This window comes from Zosterops lateralis (genome assembly GCF_965231275.1).
Source record: "Zosterops lateralis genome assembly, chromosome: 4".
NCBI classification, from domain to species: Eukaryota; Metazoa; Chordata; class Aves; order Passeriformes; family Zosteropidae; genus Zosterops; species Zosterops lateralis.
The window spans coordinates 70,794,864-70,803,651 of record NC_139765.1 but is presented as its reverse complement, the minus strand read 5'-3'; the positions used below and the strand labels follow the sequence as shown (position 1 = coordinate 70,803,651).

Below are 8,788 nucleotides of genomic sequence, written 5' to 3'. Positions count from 1 at the left end.
TGTTGTCTAACAGCGAGGCTGGAAATGGGAGTTGTTTGTGCTGAGTTTTACCCTTACCAAGGTCAGAGATTTCATCCTTCCGTAGATTCCTGATCTGGGAATTTAACACTTGCAGTCAGTCCTGGTTTTGGAATTTTTATGAATTTCTTTGAGCCCTGGAAGGAATTTAAATGTTCCCGTGTTGTGCTTCTTCCCAAACGTAAGTTTGGAAATGCTTGAAATAGTGACGTCTGTGGGGCAGAAATATTCATGGTGGTAATAAAGCAGTCAAGCTGAAAATCCAAGTTTCTTACATAAAACTGATTTAATTGGCAAGACAAAAAAAGGTGATAATTGTAATAATATTCCTGTTTTAAATAATTTTGGCCAATATGGGCATTGAAGTTCTCTTTTGACAGTTGTTTATGACTTGTGGGAAGTAATTTGGATGAGGAGAGGTAGTCCTACTCTGTCTCATTCTGTGGGCTGAATTTCAGTGTACTGTTACTTCAGAATTAGTTTTTCATAATTATGAAGTATTAGTGAGTCCATGGTAAATGTGTTGGGTTTTTTTTTTTTCCCAATTCTTACTATGACAGAAATCTCTTACTAAAATATAAGCAAAGGAAATTGAGAAACAAATGGTTTAAAAGGCATTTATAACACTCCTTGTAAGCCTTGATTTTACAAACACTCCTCTGAATGTGTCTTGTATAAGGAGCAGCTCCTGTTAGGGAACGTAAATTGTGCAATTGTCTAGAAAATCAGCAGAGTTGGTAAATTCTGAAGCAGTCATCCTGTTTTTTTCTGTCCTATATTTCAAATCCTTGCTCTCTTGCAGCCAAGCCCGTGGCGTGCTTACATGTGCAGATTGCTGAACAGTAGTCTTCATCTAAACAAAAAACTTGTGAAGTCAGCCTGCCAGTCATAGTGACGTGACATTATTATTTATTTTCATTAATTTTATTTTTCATTTGTGTCATCTTGCTTCTGATAGAAGCAGCAATTAGTTGTCAGGGGCAGAGGGGAAGGTGAAGTGAACAGGATGGGGAACATGGTAAACATAATTTTCTGCTGTTACAAAATTTATCTATTTCTGCCCCAGTTTACCTGTGAGCTGCACCAAGAGGTACTAATTTCAGTGCAGAGCCTGAAGTAATCCTTGTTTTTTTTATAATGATTATTAGTTTGGGCTGAACATAATCCACAGTACTTCTCCTGGTACAGGTGGAGCAAGTTTGGATCTCTCTGTAAAATATCCTTTGAATCCTGGCTAATTCTTTTTCATCTGTGTTGTCATTGGATATATTTTTTGGTAGCTTTCAGATTTTCAGAAAAGCAAGATGATTTTTGTGTTCACTTACTAACATTGTGTATGGAATACCCCTAAAATGTGCTGTTTTGAATAATACCTGCATTATGCTCAGGTTGCTGAATTTTAACACATCTGTAGTAGCTTCTCCAGCAGCTCGTGCAAAAAAATTGAGTTGTAAAATGAAGGCAGGTACTGGCCTTGAATAAATTCCAGTGTGCTGAGGAAACAAGGGAAAAATCAAACCGAGAAAGAAAACAAGCATTTGCCTGGGTTTTATGCTGATGATTATTTCCATCAGTGTTTACCGGTGATCAGGTGAGACGTGTCAGGAGCAGGAGAGGGATCCTTGTGTTTGGATTGTTGGAACTTGGGAGATTTCTTGCTACGCAGCAGCTCATGTGAGCAGCTGTCAGGTCCCCTGGGAGGGAGACAGAGCCTCCAGCCACCGTGTTTACTTCCAGCAGGAGGAGGAAAAGGACATTTCTGCCTATTATCTGCCTGTGTTTTGTAAACTGAAAGCGCTGTTAAAGCTCCCCGAGCAGGGGTGTAGTTGCTGTATCATTCTGCAGTGTCGTTCTCCACCCCCTTTTTTTTTTTTTTTTTTTTTTTTTAAATTTTAGCATAACTTCAGTACTCGTCTGTCAACATCTGCTGGGTATTGACGGATCATCTGTAGCTCTTGGGGAGCTCCTTAACATCCTAATTTCTCTGGCTCCGTGCTCCAGGACCCCGGAGCAATCGAGATTACATTTATCCCGTTGATAAAGAGAACAGGATCCCAAATCTGGAGAGCAGCAGGTATATTTTTCTCTCTGTAAAAAACGCGAGGACAGGAAATAGGCCTGGGGGAGAAGGCTCGGAGGAGCAGCAGCGCTCAGAGCCCGCGGTGCTGCGGGTGCTCCCAGGCAGATTTCGGCTCCATGGAATACTCCGCTCCTTCCCAGGCGATTTTTCCAGCGTTGCCCTCTGCCGGAGGAGACCCGCAGCGCCAAGGGATTATTGCTGTGTGGGCTCTCCCTGGATGGAGTCCCTGGCATTTGGCACTTCTCTGAGCAGATCCAGTTCCAAGAGCCCACCTTCCTCCTGGAGCTGCAGCAGGGGCCCCTGTTGGCAGCCGGAGCTTCTGATTCCTGTTCTTCCCTCCTCATATCCCTGTCCCTGGGCATCTGTTCAGGGGAACGGGTGGTTGTTTGGATAAACTGAAAGCCAAACAGTGGGTCCAGCATTATGGGATCAGCTGCTTTTTCAAAGGTTATTGTCCTGGAACCGCAGCTAATTCTGGTTGTGCACATTTCCCATAAAACAGTTTGAATCTTTGAATCGTTATCCCTGTCTGGTTTAGGTAATCCAGATGCTTTTAAAACAATATTGATGAAAAAATCAAAAATCAGTATTTTTGAATGTAAATGCACCTAAATTTGGGTTAAACTTGTTTGGTGTTGACACAGTATGAAACAATAATAAGGTTTGAGCAATTAAGTGTACAAAATTTTTCTAACACTGACTATCTGCTGTTCTGATCAACCTGTACCATAGCACAGCTATATGTTGTGGGTTTTCTTTGTTTTGGGGTGGTTTTTTTCTTGGTTTAGTTTTTGTTATTTGTCAGTTTTTTTGTGGTTTGTATTTTTTTTTCCTTGAGGGGTTGTTTCTGTGTTTTGTTATTATTTTATTAATAATAATAATTATCATTGGGTCTTTGCAGGGGGGGAGAAGAAACTTTATTTTCCTTTGTGTTTTTGTGATTTAGGAAAAGGCCATTTTTGGTTTCCAAGAAACTGCAGGTTTCATGTATTGATGTTAAAAGGAGTTAAGCAGGGCAGAGCTCAGCTATACTATTTCAGTGGGAGTTGAGTGGGGACCTCTCTTCTCCCAGTCCTTGTTAATGGAGGTGCTGACATTCACGGGGAAGTCCTTGTTGAGTACTGGAGAGGAAAAAAAGGCAGAGATGGTGGCTGTGGAGAAGTAACTGGGAATTGTGAGCTGAAATGCTATTTATTGAATAAAACTTGAGTTCCTCAAAAGCGGTATTACTTCAGCACTGAATGAGTCACGTCTATAAGCAGCAATAATTTGGACTGGAGACCAAAAATTGAGTAATACAGTGGGGGAAAAATGCTGGTAGGGACGTTTGATAGGTTAACCCAGGCCTCCAGCATTGTGATGGGAGAGCAGCATCTGTCAGAGCACTCTTTCAATTACAGAAGCATGAAAATAGATCCTCAGCCTGGATGGCAGGATCCAGCCCTTCACTACTGCAGGCAGATGTGCAGGATGATTCCTGCAGCAGATTTCAGGCTCCAAATTGGAACTCTCATTGCTCCATTTTTTGGTGCCCTTCCCCCTTTTGCAATCCCCAGTGGTTTAAAGACCATTGGTTTCAAAAACAAACCCTTGTAGCCTTTTCCTGTGAAGCAAATTTTGTGTTCCTGTGGATAGAGTTACTCTAAGAAGGTTTACAGAAGATTATTCTCCTGGTTGCCTGGATCAGGTAAATACTATAAACATAATTTGCCATGTCTGCTGTTCTCCTGGTTAAGTTCTCCGTAGGATATATCTGGTTGTATTTATCCCTTTTGTTGATGTTCTCTTTTGCAATTACAAAGTACTACTATATCATGAGCAGGTTTAATTCTGTTCCAGATGCTGTGGGCTGATAAAGTGCTAATGCGTCTTCTGGCAGTTTCTTGTGAGATCAGTTTCCATGAAAAAAATTTGTATTTATCCCAAGTCAAGTCTGCTTTGGAGCACAGGTTTGTGATGCGTGTACAATTCCTGCTAGACAAGGATTATAATTTATTTTTTTTCTACTTTAGTAAAATCTCCCTGACTAGATAAAAACTATAAGTCAGCTCTGAGACTTTCAGATGCAGTCTCTTTGGTAGCTGTGTCAATATTAATTATTGTATGGCTCTAATGGTAGGTATAAAGTGACACCTCTTCTGGCCTGCGACATTTCTCCTGGGCAAACTATGCTTGGCTTATTTAATTCTCATATTTGATACATAAAGCTTTGCAAAGATATTAAACAACATTGTTCAGCTGTTCATTATTCTTTCTGGTAACATGGACAGATATGCATAATGTTTTTGAAAGAGGTTGCAGTGATTATTTCCCACTTAATGATTTTTTCCCTTGAAATGTTCCTCCGTGGTTGTGCCTGCAGTCAGTGTCCATCCTAGGTTTTGTTTTCAGGCTGCTGCTGCCTTGCAGGAAACAAAAATGAGGTGAATAAGCCTGTCCTTTCCCTGTGAGTGGCATTCATGATTCGTCTGTTTTCTTCAGTTGTTTTTCTGCTTTTCCTGCAGCAAGAGGAGACTTTGCCTCATTCCTGAGTGCCGGGTTATCTTTGTGGTTTGTTGATTCTGGATATGCAAAGAAAGAATCTGCAAGAGCAGAAATTCCAGCAGGGAAGGACAGCAGTAGGGAGGTTCTCTCTTCATCCAGTTGCAGTCAGACTCCTAAGATCAGCTTTCCATCTTGACTTGTGTTTTGTTCCCTTCTGCCCATCACTGCCACCAGGTATCCAAAGCATAGGGATGGGCAAAATCCATCCTGGGCTCTCAGCACTGCTTAAGGCAATGTTCCTGTGGATTGCAGCAGTGACATTCATGACTTAGAGGTTTCTGGAATGAGGACTGGGATTGTGGAGTCATAGAATGGTTTTGGTCAAGAAGGGACCTTAAAGATCATCCAGTGCCACCCCTGCCATAGGCAAGGACATCTTCCACTATCCCAGGTTGCCCCAAACCCCATCCAGCCTGGCCTTGGACACTTCCAGGGATCCAGGGGCAGCCACAGCTTCTCTGGACAACCTGTGCCAGGGGCCTCACCACCCTCACAGGGAAGATTTTCTTCCCATAAGATAATAATTCAATTTTTTTTCCTCTAGACTAGGGCCTGTCAGTAAGACTTCCCATCCTCTGGTTGTAAGGTATGTTTTCCTGGCATCTTTGCTGTGTGTGCTAGATGGATGAAGGTTTTCAGGATACTTGATTTTAAGAAAGATTTTGTAGCAGTCTTTCTTGCAGAGCTGACTTCAGAATGAATTTCCCTGCTAACATTTAGTTTAAAATGGATGATTATAAATACATGTTTTTTCAGCTAATCTTACTCAGCTGACCCCTCTACTTCTACATTCTGTGTCTCTCAAGGGTTCTGTTAAATAGTATTTATATTAATAGTACCATCTACTGCTGAATTCCTCCTGTGGTTTATAAGAGCATATTTAAGTATTACATTATGTTAACCAGCTTCACTGGTAGCTTGGAATTCAAGCTGTTTGTATTTGCAGTTCTGCTGCTAAGTCCCTCATCTCCTGTGAGTGTTGTAAATAGGATTTAGACCTGTAGAGAAGGAGGCCTGGGCAGCAGGGGCTGGGATTCCCCAGCCCTGTAGGGAAAGGGGATGTCCAGAGATGGATCCACAGCAACTTTTGCTCCTGGGGAATTTTGTGTGTGTGGGTCAGTGTCACCAGCACTGAGGGCATGGGAGAGGAGATAGGGAGGGGATTGTCTGTGAGAGTCTGATGTCTGTGAGCATCAATTCTGAAAGTGTGGAAGCACAGAAATCCCGACTGGGTAAGACTTAAAAATCAGAGACTGTGAAGAAGAGACAGGTGGCTAATATAGGGAGACCAGAGTAGAATCACAAAATCATTTAGAGAGGAAAAGACCTTTAAGATTGAGTCCAGCCATTGCCCCAGTGCTGCCAAGTCCACAGCTTAATATAAAAAGTCAAACAGAACGGTTTCCTCTGTACACAAAAATCACATTTGGAGAGTTCATTGAACTTCTCTATATTACATCTGCTTATTACTAATTCATGTTCCTAATACATATTATCAGGCATTTTTGCTAACTTGAGGGGCCTATCAATTGACTTTTATAAACTCTGTGTTATATTATTATGCAATTGTAGTATTATATTACCGATCTCTTGGTGGGGAAGATAGTTGTGTATCCGTCTGGGAAGATGTCATCCCATGCTCAATTCCAAGACAAGGCAGCAGTTCTGAGGCTCCCATCTTTTCTGTCTACATGTTGGATTTCTACTGGGATCTTCCATAATCCTTCCAGCTGGCTGTGCTTCCTGTTGATTTGCTTATTGCTCTTCCTAATGAGTGCTAGTGGTTGTATAAACACAGAAGGGTTTGGTGCCTTTTATTGAAAGAAATTTGGAATTGATGGAGGAATTAACTTCAGGGATGTCAAGTGCCTGGAGCTGTGGCAGAGAAGTTAGTTCAGGAATATTGCATGGATCTTAAATCTAGATTTCATGGAAAGATACATCTTTGTGATACTAGATTAATGTGTTGGCCCAGGATAATGCTGGCTTTTGAAGAGCTTATCTTCAGATGTTTAAAAATCTGTTCTTGTGTTTTACCATAAACTGATGTGGTCCAGCAGTCATCTGGCTCACATACTGGAAATATTTTGTTTTTCTTTTAACATGACTCATTACCATGCATTTGTAACTATGGTTATTTTCTCTTAAAGGATTTGTTCTGCCCTTTAATTATCATGTTTTGGGGCATTCAGGTTTGACTTATTACCAACGTGGAAATTCCTCCAGGGACAGCTAACTTCCAAAGAAATGTTTTAGGCTGCTTGCCCGTAAAATTAGTCCTCTTACTACTTCTCCGTTAATCTAAATTACAGCTTCAGTGAGGTTATGTTGCCCTAGTGCACGTGTGAATCTTACAACTTATTTAAGGTGTAAAAAGTGTTGCTTTTGATGTGTTAGGGGGAGTTCAGCTGCTGGAGGTCTCTCACTTGCTCAGTAGCAGCGGTGTGTGTTTGTACTGGTGAAATAACGAGTGAACTATAGTGGCAGATGTTATTACTGATCATTTGGACTTGAAAAAAGGTGAAGGCACATTGTCCATGTATTCCTGTTCTCACTAAAGTATTCCATTAATAGCTAGTGACCATTTCCTTTTCTCCTTGCATTATTACGTGTGTTTTTCTGGTTTCTCTAAGACTTTTTTTTTTTTAACAGTCTGAGAATTAGAATATCTGGATTTGTTTGCTTTCAAAAGGATGATCTTGCAGTTCCTGTTCATTTTTTTAATTGCTGAAGGGGTTATTTTAGATAGCAGAACTTTTGATTGGGTCAGTTTTGTTCATTAATTCTTCAGTATTGGATAATTCTCTTTCCTTACCTTGGTTTCCTGTCTAAGGTAATTATTGCTGATGGTGTTTGTGATATTCCTGCAGAATTAATGCTAACTGCTGGTAAGAATATTGAACTAGAAATGGTTTCCTAGGATTCTAAGTCTTGTCACTTGATATAGGAAACCTGATGTTGCATAATTGCTATATAATTTGTAGTTTAAAATAATCAAACTCCATCTTGAGGACAGGGTTTTTTATTTCCATTATTGGAATTAAAAGAAGGATTCCAATTTTCAGAGCATCCAGGATCTTGAAAGTCTTCTAATTGCCAGCCTAACATTTTGAAGAGCCATTTCATGCTCACTTTTTAATGATAATTGCAGAGTTTGCCTTACGCCTCTTTGCTAGTATTTATTACTCTAATGCTTTTATGACCAGGAATTACATCAGTTACTACCTTTTCAATCAGGTAAGCAAACAAAGCCTCTAGTCTATGTTCAGTATTGAATTTTCCATTCTCCTGACTGCCCCAAACTCTGCCTGCTCTGCATTCTTGGCTCAGCTCAGAGCTGGCGTTGCACCTTGGTTTGCCTGCAGCCAGCACAGTTAAACCAGCATGGGACACAGTGTCCCTGAGGATCTCTCTATTCCTCCAGAACGTCTGTGGTGAGTTCAGCCTGCTGTGCCGGGCTCTGACGTGCAGTTGGAATCGTTCATCAAAGCACAAACATGATTTAAGGAACTATTCTTAATCGTGTTGCTGTTGTTTGCTGCAGCTGAGGCTGCACGAAATGAGTGCTCGGCTCGCCCTCCATTTCCTGCCTCACAAACCTCATGGTCCTGCCTTTCATTTTGGAGCTGAGGCTCCTGTGTTGTTTCCCAGCGTGGAGGCTGCAGGTGCTGCTTCTCCTGTCTGCTCTCAGCTGATTCCTGCATTGAATGCTTGGACACAAACCATGGATGGAGCAGAGGATGGCAGAGCAGGAGCTTGTCCAGCCAGGGATTCATCAGTTCTGGGAGACAGCAAGAACCAGCACCCACTGTCCTGTGGCTGCTGACACTGATCTTGGCTGGGAAATGAGAGTTCCAGGTCTAAGGCTATGGCTAGTGGTCAGACAATGTCCTTTTTGCTTTGTTTGTTTGGTTTTGTGTTTTTTTGTCCTCTTAAACTTGCAGTGAAACGGGCCAGGTCAATCTGCCAAGCACAAAACTCACAGTTGCAAGGCAGAGCTTAACCATCTGCTGCCATTCCTGCTACCTAAAACCACCTTTCTTCCCATGCTCCAGTGTGAATCCAGTTCCCTTAAGCAGGGCACGTACAATAATTAGGTGAATTTTCCAGGCAGCCATAAATTGGGGTCAGGGTTGCTTTATTTAG

General features: G+C 41.5%; 1 long non-coding RNA gene across 1 annotated transcript in view; it reads left to right on the top strand.

Moving 5' to 3' along the window:
- Nucleotides 1-1,639: 1,639 nt before the first annotated feature.
- Nucleotides 1,640-8,788, top strand: part of LOC310908074 — a 52,123-nt gene continuing 44,974 nt past the window's right edge. The window contains exon 1 of the long non-coding RNA XR_014589776.1: nt 1,640-2,092. This is a non-coding gene — a long non-coding RNA (uncharacterized lncRNA). The remainder of the gene's footprint in view (nt 2,093-8,788) is intronic.